The following is a 15229-nucleotide window of genomic DNA, read 5'->3' as shown; positions in this document are numbered from 1 at the left end:
TTAATGGTGCCCAAGAGATGCAGGGAGAGAGGTGGAAGAAGGCTTGTAGGGCAATAGAGTTTCCTATTTTAAAAACTCAAAGCTGCCATGAATCCTTTGCGACATTGTGCAGCTGGGGAGGAAACAGCTGTGTGCATCTCTTCCGCTACCCTTTTGTCCTGGATTTATGGGATAATGGAGTGATATTACAGCAGATGCACTGCTGTCCATTTTGAAACCTTCTATCACCTTAATCCTTTCTAGACCCCTTTCTTTGTCTCTGTCCCTCTGGCCCTTTCTCCTTTCCCTAGTCTAATGCACCATGCACCTAAGCATCAAAGCAATGCCTTTGCAGTTACATTTTCTTCCCTGCTCAGAGAAGTTAGTTATTTTTTTCTTTCCTTTTAACTTGGCTAGAGTGCTGTTATAAGTTCACTGAAAGATTTGGGTGGGAAGGGGCCTCTGGAGGTCTCTACTGAGACTGCCTGCTCACAGCAGGTTGCTGGGGGCAGTGAGGGCTTGCAGCTCCCTAAAGGAATATAAGAGCTGAGATCCAGGCACGTAGCAAGGCAGGCAGAGGAAGAGGCTTAGCCAGCAAGGGAAAGCATCTGAGCAAGGGGACAAAGGCAGGTACAAGCAGACAGCCGGGTTGAGCTGAGAATCCAGATCATCACACAAGCTTGTGGTGATGAGGCAAGTCCAAGGGCAAAGTAAGAAGTCAAGTCAGCATCAGGATCAGGTCTGGAGGCAGGAACCAAAGTGAGCCACAGTCCAGAGATTGCCTGACGCGTCTATCATGACAAGGCAGGTCTTGGGTCAAGCCAGGAAGCCTTGTCACGGGTCTAGATCCACGGATTGCATGGTCAGGCACAGGCCAGACTCCTCAGACAGGAGCCAAGGGCAAGTTCACCAGGCTAAAAGCATCTCCTGGGGCAGGGGGTCAGTCCTGGCTGAGGCTCCAGCAGTCATCAGTCCCCAAAGTCATCAGAGGCAAGAGGCTGCCCTCAGCTCCACTGCCTCTGACCCGTCCCCAGGCTTGTACAGCCAAAGGCAGGAGCAGAGAGGATGTACATGGGACCCCAAGGCAGTTCAGGTTTCTCAGAGCCTTGTCTGGGTGTCTTCTGAGCACCTCCAAGGATGGCGATTCCCCAGCCTCCTGAGGTACCCACACCAGTGCTGAAACGTGCCCTGGGGAGAGGCTTTTTTTAATGCTCACCAGGATTGTTGCAAGTCATGGCTGTTGTGCTTTCTCAGGGCCACAACGAGCAGAGTCTGGCTCTGTCTGCTCTTGGCAAGCTTGCCAAGTATGAATGAAATGTCAGCTGGCAGATGCCACTCCTTCGGAACAGGCCGCTCCTCTGCTGAAGTTACAGTAGCCTCCACAGCACACAACTTCTCAAAAAGCACATTAGAAAACATGATTTTTTTCTTGTAGCTTCACTCCTGAAAACAGTGGAACTATTTTTACCTGGAACATTTCATAAATATTCCACCTCCAGCAGGGGAAATTTTAGCTCAAATATTTTGACTGAATTATAAATAACTGCAAAGCTGATCTCTTAATGAATCTCATCAACCAGTTTAACAATGAGGGCTGCTGGTCATGTTACACGCAGCAGAAGAGTTCCTGACTTTGGGTTTCTGAAGGCTTTGCTTTATTGTTACATATAGATAGTTGTGGGCCCAGTGTGGGCTGTTGCATTTTGTCCTTTGGGTATTCAATCTTTTTCAGCTAACATTAGTTTTGTTTTGGTTTTGAGGATTCTAGTCAAATGTAATAGCTCTGGATTCTAGAGGGGATTTGGGATATTTTTCATGTTTGACAGAGAGAGTTGTCGTTAGCTAAGTTTCTGTTTCCGCATTTTTGCTTTGTAAGCTTCAGGAGTTTTTTATTCCATCACATGGTGATAAGGAATAGCACATGTATGTGCTGTCTTAGTGAAATGAGTCATTCACCCTTATCTTGCTTTATGGCTTCTTTTTAATGTGTATAAAAAAACCCAGACAAACAAATCTGAAAGTTCTAGGGTATGATGGTGTCCAACAATACAAAACAGAACCACTTGAAAGCTTGTGTTTAGAACAACAGGAGCTATGTGAAGCAATGGTATTCAAGAAGGGAAAGTTAAATGAGAATATAAGCTTAGCAAAGTCTTTTCAACCTGTATAGGTGACCCTCTACATCCTGCTGTAATAATTCTTGAATTATTATTCTTGTTAAGTCTGTCAGAGGTAAAAAGTGTCATTCACTACTTCCCTGTACTTCATGTCATTTGCAGATGTGAACATTAAACAAATGTCTCCTGATCAAGTAAGACTAAACAAGTGAAAGGTCAGAGAGATGGCAAAGGCACACAGAACACTTATTCTGTATGGATCAGACAGTATCTGCAAAAATCTACAAATACATTAGGATTTCAATTCCTTGGACTTCCAGAATGGATATATCCTGTGCTTCTGGAAATGGTTACCTACTTGGATAATATATAAAAGTATTGTTATGACTATTAATCATGACTATTAATATTAAAATGTATTTTATACTTTCTAGAAACCCTCTGATACTCAGAATTCTGTGAGTCAGCTTGAAAAGATGTTTCAGAAGTCCCAGGACAAGCCAAACCTTATCTTCAAATTGCTTTTATTACTGTTTTTATTCCTTCCACTGTGTACTGGCTGTGTGCCTCCCACCACTAGATGTATCCCTGGAACAAAACATGTATTTTGTATTACAAATGCCCTGAACAACTTCAGCTGTGCCTGCTTTGAGCTTGGGAGGTACCCCCTGCCTTCCACTTCCCTCCTATTGCTGGGAGTTGAAACGGATGTCCTCCAGAGGTCCTTCCAACCTAAATAATTGTATGGTTCCCTGACCTTGTGTTTTAGATGCTGATCTGTCATCCCAGGCATTTTTTCATTATTTTTCCCTCCCGGAGTAGTTCTTGCTCGGATTACACTTTGCATACCCTGCTTGCCTTTCAGGTGCAGAGTCCTTGATCGTGTGGCTGAGTGCAGCAAAAGCTTCACATTTTGTGTGTTGCTTTTGAAGCCTTTATTGAAAACGCGTGTGTTCTGCAGCGCTAACAGCCTCTCGGCAGAGGCCAGGCTGCCGCTGCGCTGATGCTGCTGCACATCTTACTGACCAAAACCGGCTTATTGTTTTCCACATTTCCACTGTCTCTGCTCTTACACTCGGAAAGATCTTTAGACATGGATTGTGGTTTTTTTGTTTGGTTGGTTTGCACAGCATCTTGAGCAGTGAGGCAGTGATCAGTGGACTCCCAAGCAAAATAAGAAATAATGTCTTATCACTAAAGAACCTGGTGTGCTGGTGATTTTGTTTGAGGTTATCTGGGAGTCTGCAAATACTAAAGTCAGGCATAGCTGTCACTGCTTTTACCTGCTTCGGACAGTGACCGTGACAAGGCTCTCATGCGAGCTGTGAAACCTCCCTGCACGGCATACGCTATTCCCTGAAGCACCGGCAGTCAACCCTCCTCTACTTGAGCCTCTGAAATAGGAGGGAACAAGGAAGAACTTTTCCCCCAGGGAGGGCAAGGGGTGGTGAGAGAGAATGAAACTTTTCACCTCGAGGTGATGATAAAAGAGGTTTTCTAACACAATGTGGGGGGGGGGGAAATTAAAAATCTTTAACATTTTTAAACGGGAGGGGGGGAGGGGGAAGGGAGGCGGTGCCGAGCCGGCCGGAGGAGGCTCCGCGCCCGCCCCGCTCCCCGCCCGCCCCGCGCTCTCCGCGGCCAACAGCGGCCCCCGGCGGCGCTTCGGGCCGGGACCCCCGGAGGGGCTCCGGGCACACGGACCCCCGAGCCCGGCACGGACCGGGGCGCCCGGCCCCTCCGAGATGCACCGGGACAAAGCAGCTCCTCCCAGCTTTTGGACCAAAAGCAGTTTGTAAAAAAAAAATATTTTTAAAAATTGTTAATAAAGGCAAGAAGCTGTGAAACTGAGGTAAGTAAATCTGTGAGTGCTTCTGTGCTGGGAGCAAAGGGAGAAAAGGAGTTCGTTTTGTTGTCACGATAGTAACATCCCCGTAAGGCGTTAAAAGGAGGATGACAAAAGCATCTGGAAGTGATCTAGCCCGTGGCACAGTTCAGGGTCTTCCTGAGGGTATTTACCTGTTCAGAACCTGGCAAATGCTGAACTCAAACATTTAGGGAGCGCTTCGATAAATGAATGCACATCCCCACTGAAGGTGTGGCAGCCCTGCGCTTTGAGTCGAGAAATGCCACACTTACTTTTCTCCTCGTGGACTCCTTGTGCATAGGTGCCGGGGTTGTCCTTTGTTATGCAATGACAGATTGTTTTCCCCTCGATGTCCCTTCTTTGTTTGCCCTGTAGAAAGAACATTGATCACAGAGAGAAAAACAAAAGTGGCCTTTTACTTTTTTCCCCGTTTTTTGTTTTTTTCTATGCTATATATAAATCCATCAGATATAAAAGTACTACACATAAGTGAACTCCATTCTGCAAACAGGGCTCCTGATCTTCTGCTTTTCTGGAGTATTTACCATCCCTAGATCCAATGGCTTCATAAATTTGAATTAATGTCATTCTCAGGAGGGCCATTACCTGATAAGGTATTATTACTGTTTTATAGGCAGGAAACTTAGTAGCTAATATGTATGTTCTGAACGACTTTGGATGCCGCTTTCTGGAGTGCTACATAGCACATGTCCATCGTGTCACTCCTGTTGATCTAAGTCACAAATACAAGACCTAAGCAATTCTGTGAATCAAACACCAAAGCCTCATGATAAGGCTTCCTTCCTCTACAGGAAGGAGGAAAGGAGTGGTGGTTTTGGGGACAATTTGGTGCATGTGCTTGTGCCCATTATCACCTGGGAGTCCTGGAGCAAAGGCAGGAGCTGTGAAGGTGGTGGCAGGGGGTTCACAAACGCTGTGTTATGAGATTAATTTTTTAAAATGCTTCTATATCAGTGTGCGACATCTAGATAATGAGCAAGGGGAATTAGACATTCTCATTGATGAGCATGCATTTGATATAATTAGCATTACAAAAAACCCGGTGGGACGATTTGCATAATTTCAGCGTGCTTCAGTCCCCAGTTACAGCCTATTCAGAGGCGACAGGGATGTTAAAAAAAAAAATGAGAGAGAGAGAGAAGTGTTGGGGAAACATACTGCTACAGCTGAGGGACAGCAGTCCCTGCAGTACAGCTGCTGAAAACAGCAATGTGTGCCCAAGATATGGAACTGGGGGGTGGCATGGCACACATGTTATGGGAGACCTGCTACTGGGAAATGTGTGGGAGGTATTTTGCAGTAACGATGCCTCATTAGCACTTGCCAAAATTATTGGTGACAATTTATAGGCAGAGAAAGGACCTGCGGTGCCACAAGCCAGCTTGTTTGGGGTCATGTTGCAAAGGGTGGCAAGACATTTGTTGTTGGCCTGGAGGTTGTCTTCTTGACCAGGTCACCTTATTTGCACATCTGGAATGTAACCTGAACCACCAAGGAGCACACTTGGTGCACCAAAAATACCTGCCTCCAGATGAGGGAAGTGATGTGGGGAATTATTCAGGAAGAAACACAGCGACAGAAAAACATCAGTGGATCTGGGTGGCTGGCTACATGAAGTTTATTACCTAGTGAAAGAGCCCACAGCTGTGATCAAGGGGAAAATGCCATCTTAGTCAGAGGTAATGTGATTGAGAAATTTAGAAAGTAAAAAAGTAAGGCAGACAAAAAGTGACATAGGCCATTCTGTTATTCTGCACTTTGTACTTTATAAAGCTGAGGGGAAGTTATGGCAATGGGTGAGACATCGTGACTTACTGGACAAGGAAGAATACAATACAGGAGAAGCAATAGGAAAATTCTCTGGCTACTTAATTTAGAAATGGTATTTATTGACTTTAGTTTCAGAGTAACTGCCAGTAGCAATATATTGTCAGTCTGGTAAGTGGATCATTGCCACAGGCAGGGCAACATCAATGCTTCAAAGTTAAATGGTCAGGCTTATCACTTGAACTATTTTTGAAGGTTTGGAGGGCCCTGTCATAGATACAATTCTCTGTTTCACTTTCTTCCAACCTGACCCTGTGCTCTCTGTTCCCTCCATGCCATTTTCTGGACATGCAATCTGAAAGTACTAAGAAAAACTACTCTTGCAAAAACCTGAGGGAGTCTCCACCAAAAATGTAATTCAGCTGGGAGAATAATTTCCCAAGGACACCAAAACACGGGATGAAGCTGATTGTGGCTGCCTTTTTTGCCACTTTTATTTCTGTCCTTGGGTTGACTTCTGTAGCCCTCTATAGGGGGTAGCCTTCACCAACTTAAGAAAATAAAAAATAATTTGAGAAAATAGTGTTTTCTACTGGCTTGTGTTTAGCACAGGGGTGGTATCAGTGATCCTGATAAATAATTTCCTCAGTGCTGATGGTTTGATCTGCCTGAGCTTTGTACTGCTTTTCCTGCCTGTCAGGGTGAGCAGGGTGGTGGGTGTGGATTTCAGAGTCTGACAGACAGCTCCTCCCCATGCCAAGCTTCTGGAAGCAGCAGAGTGCTGCAGAGGGTAGTTGTCCTGCTTTATGTTTCAAATTGCCAAGGCTGCCTATGAGACATCAGGCTGCAACAAAGCCTGAAAGAAGTAAGAAAGGCTCTTAGACCTATTGGAGAAGATGCTTGTGCTCTTTACCAGAGGAGTATTTTGAGAAATCGACAGCACAGTGACCCTACCAAGAACACAGGGTCTTCATAGCATGGGCTCTGTGCTTGGATGCCACGGCAAATGTCCAGAATGGCCTTTTGTCTCATCTCCTTGGACTCATGCCACAGTGATGGATGCTTTTGGAAGCTGATGGGGCCTTGCTTGTGTCTGAACCTGCAGCCATTTGGAGCTTACAGCTTGCTGATCTCGTGTAGCTCCCGGGTGCAGTTGATACTCCTTGTCCTGCACCAAGTCTGCATCAAATCCATCTCAAGTTCCTTTCCCAGACAGATTAGGGAATTATTTCCAGGGTGTAATTTTGAAGAGAAAGCTGTTCAAGGAAAGTCAGCACCTCTTTCTTATATTTTGTTGTTCTCATAGCTTCTCCAGGGGGAGAGGATGCGGGGGAGAGGGGAGGGACAGGGAAAGGGGAAGAAAAAAGCTTGAGCATCCATAAAAGGGGTCAAATTACAAAAAGAGAGATTCCACTTGCCTGTACATGCAACTAGGGCAGGGTAAACTGGAAACTTTTTGGTAAGGTGCAATGTCCTTGTTTTGGGTATCTGGTGGAGTATATTTAGCTGTTGACTGAAGAATTGTTTTTTAAAATACAGTAACACAAGACTTGAAGAGCAACTTTAACATCTGACATTGTCCCTGTGTGCTGCTCTGGGAAGTTTCTTAATGCCATTCTTGTTTCTGCTTCAAGTCGAGGTGACTGCATCTGTCAGCAAATATACCAGGTGTTGTTGTAGAAACAGACAAACATCTGGGAATCGCACAACTCATAGGGCTCAGTCACTCTCGGGCTGTCCCACTTCACCCTCTGTGGCATCACAGATTTTGAAAAAGAGGGGTAAAATAGAAGAATCACACAGCCTTCAACAAATTTTGGATGGACCACATTCAGATCTGGTGTCCCTGTCTCCTGCCCATCAGCTATTCTGGTGAAACCCCTTACAGCCTAGGCAGCAAGAAAGTGTGAAGGGCAGGTATGGAAACTTTAAGTGGAAGTGAGCAGAGCACATAGGAATTAGGAAAAGGTAGAGCACAGATGGTGGGAGCACTTTATCCCTTTTATATATAAAGAGCTTTTTATCAGGTCTGCTTACTCAACCCCCCCTCAAAAAAAAAAAAAAAAGAAAAAAAAAAAAAAAAAAAAAAAGCTAGGATTTGTTAGCCACAGGCTTTAAAATAGTCAGTCCTCATTCATTTGGTCCAGTCTCTGTGACATTATCAAGGAGTCTGGAAAGGGAGCAAATGAGGATGTGGGGACCAGGAGGGATGCTCTTTTGCCCGTAAGATGGTCTCAGGATGTCATATATGGGCTGGGGAAGGAATCAAATCTTTTTTAGGACTAACTGATTTGGGTTTTTTTTCATGTGGAGAATGACAGCTCAGAAGCTGTTGTAGAATCCCCTCTGTTTTACTTTTTATTCTTTTTCTTCCTCTCCTTTAACATTTCAGGATAGAAGTGCTGCCAGCCCCAGGATTCCTGAATCATGACTCAACAATGAGGAGATGCAGGAACCTAGATGTTTGCTTGTGCCCGTAGAACAAGATGGACAATAGTGCTTGTTTGGCCAGCTCCTTGCCCACCCCCCTGCCTCAAGTCTCCTTGTTCAGTTATCTGAATGCTCTTCCTGCTCTTTGGTTCCTTAATGAGTCTGGCACAGCTTGTTCTTTCCTATCTCCACATCCAGGGTTGTTACACCCCTCCTACCATTTTTAGCTTCTCTTTTTCTCCTCGTTTCACTGGCTCCAATACTGCTGCTCTCTCCACAGCTCCCAAGACTAGCTGCTTGCTTTTTCAAATAGTCTTCCCCCTCCCTAGGCCCTGCTTCCACTACAGCAGTCACTCTTGACTTTTAAAATCCCATGTACTCTGATTTTCCATCTAGTCACATTATTCAGCCAGTCGAGGTTCTTTTCTGCCACTTCCACCCCTTTGTTTTCCAGTAACTCCTTCTGTCTTTATCCTCACAACAGACTTTGTATCATAAAGCTCCTGGCCCTCATCTATTCTCCATGTTTCCCTTCCCCAAGGGACTTGCTGTTCTCCTTTCACTCAGCTGCTCCTCCTTCCCCCAGCCTGGCCCAGAGCAGTCACCAGCGGTTGGGTCCTTACACAACATGGCTGGCACCCACACAACCTTATCCCACCTTTGTGAGACAGTGTTGACAGCAGATCTTGGAACAACTACACAGCAAAAATCTCTAATGTCCCTAAAGAGCATGTGTAAAATGGATTTTTTTTTTTAAAGGCTTATCATTTACCAAAATTTGGCATGGATTTTTTATGGGGATCGTGAGTAGTGTAGCTCTGACGTAAGGACAGCTCTCCTTCATAGATTTCAGTTTCCTCCTCCAAAGCAGTTGGGCAAAAGACTGTTCTTTTTAACATACACTTTAACACTCAATCCCAAAATGTTTTGCTCTGCCTTTTTTTATTTCTCCCTGAGTAGATGTAATGTACAGGCTGAAGCCATATTTAAAAAGAAAACAAAAATTATAAAAAAAATCAGACGTAGGCAGACAGCCAGAATGGAAAATTTCAGTTCCAATCATAAAAATTACAAGCAACTGAATGGTGTACAGTGGGAATGTCCAGTTGGTCTAATTCCATCCCTGCTGGTAAATTTCTCCTTGCTAAAACCTGTACTTTGAACTTGCCACTCTGAGATCAGTCACACTGCTGTCCCTAGCAGCTTCAGAATAAGGCAGGAATACAGGACTTGCTTTGCCACAGATCAGGGCTTCTCAGCAGCTTTGTCTGAATTGTGAGGCAGATGGGAAAATGAGGCCTGATAGCTGAAAACAAATTCACACACAAAGCCTAAAATATTTCTGTGGAAAGAGAGAAGGTCAAACGCAAAAGCAAAAGCTTTTCATAACGTGCTCGGTCACCAGCGTAAATCAATCCATTTAAAAACAGTCTTGTCACACCTCCATAAACAGCTAATGTGGACACGCTCAAAGCCTCACCTAAGACAGAACATTTTGAAGTGGTATAATTAAATCTGGTGTATTCTTAAAGGATGAGGCACCTGTTCACTGAGTGCAATCAAACTGAGAGCCTGCAGGCTGGCATGGCTCGCTGCCCGGGACACTAATGCTGTTCCCGTGCCCGCCTGCAGCCCACAGACGCTGGGTGGCAACTCTCACTCCTGCAGAAATGTGGCTCCTGCTCCCTGGGGCGGCAGCAGTCACCCTGCCTGCCTGTGAGAGGTGCAAGACGGGAAAGGCTGCACAGTACAGGACCTGACATGGTGGCTGAGGAGAACAGGAGGAGAGGAGGAAATGGCTGCTGGCAGGGCAGGCAGGCCCTGACAAGTGGGATGCTCCAGCAGGGTCTGTACACGGCCACTGCAGTCAGAGCAGCTCTCTTAGCTCAGCCCTCCTCCTGCAGCTGTTGTGCCATGAAAAGCTGGACTTGCCACTGCAGCAGGCAGTGAGCAGGCACATCTGCTCTGTTGCCAGAGCCAAGACAGGAGCAACATCTACTGCAGGAGGTCAGTAGGGAACAGCCAGGGGACAGGAGCACCTAAAATGTGACAGTTTTCCACGAAGCAAGGGTGTGCTCAAACCACAGATTTATCCAGTTAAAAGCCAGGCTTGGAGCAGTTTAAGTTTGTCCTCTGCATTAGGCATTCTTGATGTTTACTAAACAGACGTAAAGGTGTTTTAAATACATGACAGCAAATGGTGTGTCCCACAGCAGGACCACCCACTGCAAACTAGCAGTTTGCCAGTTTGAGTTAACAATGTTAGCTCAAACTGGCACGACTTCACTTGGCCCTTCATCTACTCTCTAAGTAAAAGGAAAAAGCAGGTATCTTCTCAAGGAGGCAGGCTGGAGACTGGCTTAATAGATGCCCAAATGCACATAAACCTTAAAAAAAGCAAGTGGAAGAATTGTCAGAAGGTCTCAAGGCTTCCATTCTCCAAGTCCAGAGCTCTCACTCCGAGACAGTGGAGTGCTGCATGTGTTTGCTAGCTTGTTTCTCACAGATGCCAGAGGATCATCTGCAAACAAAACATACGACAGGCAGAATAAAATGGGCAGCAATTTGCAGACTCCATCCTCGACCGCCTCATGCTCCCCTGCAGACGCTTTCCCTGTAAAAACAGATCTGCCACAGGGGGACTCCCTGTAAAACACAGAGTTTGCAAAGGGGGCTCCTGCATTTGCTGCCGGAAAGCCAACAAAGGGACCACACCTCAGCAGTGCTGCCGGTGTGGGCACGCAGCCACGGGCGTGCTCCTGGCAGACCCCTTCTCTGCTTTCACCGGGGTGAGGCCCGATGGAGCACCTTCCCCACTAGAAGCAGCAGCAGCCGTGGGTTTCTCACAGGGAGAAGAGAATGAATGCTTCCCGCCCTTCTTTGCAGCAGCATCCAAACTTGCTGCTGCTGCTCTAAAACCTCATCCCTTTGAATGTTCTGCCAGGATCTGACTGAAGGGATGCAGGCATCTTTACTGCATCCCATCCAGCAAGGAAACAGCTCACTCTCTTGTCACTGTGCATTACTATTTCCCAGCCCACCTTTTAATCCACCAAGTCTACAATTTTGTAGCTTCCGTTCAGAGCATGGGGAATTAAATCTTTTTGGTTCTTTTCTGCGTATCAGCCTTTTACATGTCATTATTTCAGCTTCTGGGGCTTAACACTTCCTTTTCTTCTCTTAGCTATCAGGACACACGTGCTGGCTTTAACAAGAAGTAAACGTTGCAAGTGCTGAGCTGTACTTTTATGGCAGGTAGTGAAAGAACCCAGGAGAACAACAGAGCAGCTCAGAAACACTCCCTGCAGCCCGTAACACTAAATCCAGTTGGGGCACAAAAGCAGGCATGGGGCTGAAAGAAAAACCCAAAGACAGTGGTAAAAACTGCCTTCAGAAGTAAAACAAATATACTCAATGTGAGTGGATGGCAAGATGTGGAGTTATCTTTCATAGCAGACGCGTGATAATGCGGATGTGAGTGGATAGCGAGCCGACCCCAGCGTGGCACACAGCGGCAAGGAGCAGGAGGCCTTTCCAATGGCAGCACAGCACCTGGCAAACTAGGTCAGGGCTCAGTGGTCACAAAGGCCATGCCAGCGCGGCTCCGGGCCTCCGGGCTGAGCAGGGGCTCCGTCCGAACCAGACACGCACCCACCACGTCACGGGCGCCATGGCACCGCACGGCACTTGCTCCAGCTTTGTGCTTTTCTGCTGACTCGATGGTGGCCGGGCCGGCGGGCAGTGCCTGGGCAGGGGGTGGGCACCGAGAGCTGCGTGGGGAAGGCACCGCGGCCAGGGGCCCAGCGCAGGCTGGGGGCACCCGGGACAGGGCTCTGGGAAGGTGCGTGGCCGAGGCAGCAGCAGCGCAGCGGGGCTGCCAGGTGAGGGGGAAGCCGAAGAGGAGGGAGCAGAGCGGCGAGGCTGGGGCGAGGCAGCGGGTGGCACACAGCGGGGCCGGGCCGGGCCGGGCCGGGCGAAGTCTGGCCACGGGGTCAGGCCTCAGCCGCGGCTGCACGGGATGGCAAGCGGCGACTATTATGGGATGGCGAGCCCTGCTGCGGGGGGGGGAAGGGCGAGCCGCGACTATTATGGGATGGCGAGGCCTCCCGCGACCGGAGGGGGGCAGGTGGGTGGCGGGGCATATTATGGGATGGCGGGCGCTCGTGCCGCCGGGGGGAGTATTATGGGATGGGGAGGATGCCCCTCAAGGAGCGGGGGGGGGGGGGGAGGGCAAGCGGGCGGCTATTATGGGATGGCAGGGCCCGCCGCAGCCGCGAGTATTATGGGATGGCACCATTCCCAGCGCGGTGTGACCGAGCGGCTATTATGGGATGGCTGTGCCTCACAGCGGGGCTGCCTCCCCGGGAACTGTGACGGGATGCAGCAGGAAGGAGGAGGGGGTGCTGCGGGACGCCGCGGGGAGGCTGCAGCCCCAGCCAGGCTTCCTGGCGGTGCCCGCCGGGACCTCCCCGCGGTGCCCCCGTCCGGCCCCGGCCCCCCCTGCCCTCCTCAGTCGGGACCAATAAAGCCGGCAGGGTATTATGGGATGGCGCGGGGGTGGGGTGGGGGGGGTGGTTGCCATGGAGTGTTTCCCGTGGGTGGCTATTATGGGATGGAGTCGCCTTTGTGAACTATTATGGGATGCGGGGTGGGGCAGCGCGGCGGGAGGATGGGCGCGCGGGGACGGGCGCGGGGCACGAGCCGGGGCGGCACCGCACGTGGGCTCCGCGGGAACCCTCGGCCGCGTCCCCAGCGCGGCGAGGCTGCGGCTCCTGCCTTGGACATTAGTCCCAAGCGTATCGTTTTTAGGAAGAAACTCGTCGTCTAAGTCCAAGTGTCACAAAGCTCTGACTTCTAACTTCGACAAATGTGCACAAGGATGGCACAAAGCAAAGCGTGTCCCTGCACGGTCCATCCCAGACTACATGTGATCCTTGCTTTCTGCACCGGGGGCACAGCTCCAAAATACCTGGTCTGGTTCTTGCCCAGATGAGAGAAAACCTCCTCCAGACGTGTGTGCCCGTGGCACCTCTGCAAAGCCCTGCCCAATTTGTGCCTTAGTAGGTATCACCATAGAGATTTGACTCCCCTCCTCTCCAGCCAACCCGAGTCCATCAGCTCTGCTCAGCAGCAGTGGTGTTCTCACCCAGCCAAATGGGGAATGCAACCTCCAGGCTAATTAGCAGTGCTCCCTGGAGCACAGTTGTTGCTGGGTGCAGCGCTGGAAACACCTCTCCCACATCCAGCTGGAGGTAGGAGATGAAGGAGAGTTCTGTCCCAGCCTGTTTTTTCAGTATTTCTACTGAATGAGCTCAAGAGATATGTGTTGGTGTTAGTGATTTTTGCCAGCATGTACCAGCTTTGATACACGAGGCAAAAATAGGTACGGGAGAACTGCAGTCCAGGCAGCTCAAACCAGTGGGTTGTTGTTGCAGCCCCTTTGAGACCACTGGCTCCTTCCCTGGCTGGATCCAACTATTTGTTTCATGAAGAGAGGAGGGGATCAGGGCATCTCTAAGGCACTTTAGGGAAATGAGAACCTAAAAAGGGTAACTAATACGCATTCTTAACTTTCATGTGTTGCTTGTAGCTTTTGTTATTCATTATATACATAATTCTATGTTATACTGGTGTCAAAGTCAAATTTTTATAATTGCAAAATAGCATTTGTTTTTTACGCCTTACTAAGTGCCTCCATCTTCAGAAAAAAAAAAAAAAGTGAAAATAAACGTGGAAAATTCGAATCTGACTATCTGATGTCTGGCAAAGTTCTGAGTAACTGAAAACAGACTTGTGATGGAAAATATCGAGTAACCTTAGCTATAGGTGTCAGTACCAAGTATGTGATGTTTTTTAAAGCAAACAAACCAGCGAAGCGCACACAGATAGAGATCAGCCGTTCTGATTTCCAGGGGGCTGAGCAACCCCCAATCCTCTCTGTCTCTCCCCCACCACAGTTGTGTGCAGCCAGCGCTGCCTGCTGCACCGTGCACATCTGGCTGACACGGTGCGGCACGGCCACGCTGCTCTCCCTGCCCCCTCCTTCTCCTGGCAAAACAGGAGACGAGGCTCATGACGAGGGCCGAGCGAAGTCTGAAATGCTCTTCCCCTAACGGGAAGTAGACGCAGAGTCACGCTGGCGTATGGGCAGCCCTCACCTAGGTGGCTGTTAGAGAGTCGATCCTCCATTGACAGTAGGATGTTCTCAGAAAAGGAGCACATGTTCTTGACCTTATTCTGGTTGTATGCTCCAAAATCCTCTGTGTGCAAGTCTCTATCTGTCTCTTGTTCCAGTGGCATTTGTCTACTGAAGGAGCAGCTCCTTGGACACGACAGGAAGGGCTGTCTTCTCTCCACAAGATGAAGAGACTTTCCTGTGTCGTTTTCTGACAAAGTAAAAATACTTCCATTGGGTTAAACAAGTAAGCTCATGCTTTTCTTTGAAAAAGACCTCACTCAAACTAAATAAGGGGGGAAAAATAGAAGGGGGTGCATGATGAAGAAAACAACAATGAAAATTGGTCATTTAGATTTCCTTAGCTTGCCATGGAGATTTTGTAGAAAGCTGGGAGTGGATAAGTGTATCCTGGGCAGAGGAAAAAGCTTTTGTAGTGTTGGGGAAGACTTGCAGAATCCAGAACATTTACTTTGGCTATTGCTGGGGATACAGAATTCTCACAAGATAGTTTAAAATGGGGGCAGGGAGAATTGGTTGTTGAAGAGACACAGATTCTGGGACAATACTCAGATGCTGAATGAAAGTTTGAACCTTTTCCTTGCTAATTCCAAAGTAAAAATTACCTATCTCAGAGTTCGATACCCACTCTCCACTCAAAAAAATTATCTAGGGCAAAATTCTCTGCTTTACCAAAGAGAAAATAAAGGGCAAGGCTTCTCAGAAATGCTGGGATCTTCAGGGTTCCTTTGCAGAAGTGGCAAAACCTTAGTTCAGTCATGGCAAGCCTCAGTATGATCTGGAAAGCTTACAGGGCTGCTGAGTGGCAGACATGAGAAGTAAGTCCATCCATATTAGATACAAACAGTCAAA

Source organism: Lonchura striata, chromosome 1, assembly GCF_050655825.1.
Source record: "Lonchura striata isolate lonStrDom1 chromosome 1, ASM5065582v1, whole genome shotgun sequence".
Taxonomy (NCBI): Eukaryota; Metazoa; Chordata; class Aves; order Passeriformes; family Estrildidae; genus Lonchura; species Lonchura striata.
Note: the sequence above shows the minus strand (reverse complement) of the source record.